Below are 651 nucleotides of genomic sequence, written 5' to 3'. Positions count from 1 at the left end.
AATATTACCTTTTTTATAACCATTACATTTAAATATGGTGTACATTATTCTTTCTGCCTGCAGTACTTGATATCACCAAATTTAAAACTTAACCTTTATACTCATTGAAACATTCAGGCTGAAACTATTTCTGAGATTCATGCCTCTTTGGTTTCATTGGAGATATGGAGCTTGTATTTTTTAAAGTAGCACCTCACTTAAACCAGGAGAGACAGATGTCCTGGTTCTGGATCTCCAAACACCAACAAGTCATGTGTTTGGATTCCTTCAGTATTGGAAAAATGTCAACGTACAAACAAATAATAAATAAATCAAACTATTCTTCTGTTGTCGTCCCTTCTCCCCTCCCCTCCTCCCCCTCGTTTCCCCTCCTCCCCCTCCCCTCCCCTCCTCCCCCTCCCCTCCCCTCCTCCCCCTCCCGTTTTAGTCTCTCCCCCTCCCCTAGTCGCCTCCTCATCCCAAAGTCTCTCCCCCTCCCCTAGTCTCCTCCTCCCCTTTTAGTCTCCCCCCTCTCCTACTCTCCCCACTCCCCTAGTCTCCTCCTCCTCCCCTAGTCTCCTTCTCCCCTTTTAGTCTCCCCCCTCTCCTACTCTCCCCCCTCCCCGTGTCTCCTCCCCCTCTCCTAGTCTCTCCCCCTCCTTCAGTCTTCCC

Source organism: Gadus chalcogrammus, chromosome 9 (assembly GCF_026213295.1).
Source record: "Gadus chalcogrammus isolate NIFS_2021 chromosome 9, NIFS_Gcha_1.0, whole genome shotgun sequence".
Lineage (NCBI taxonomy): Eukaryota > Metazoa > Chordata > Actinopteri > Gadiformes > Gadidae > Gadus > Gadus chalcogrammus.
The sequence above is the reverse complement of the archived record's forward strand: the minus strand, read 5'-3'. Positions refer to the sequence as shown.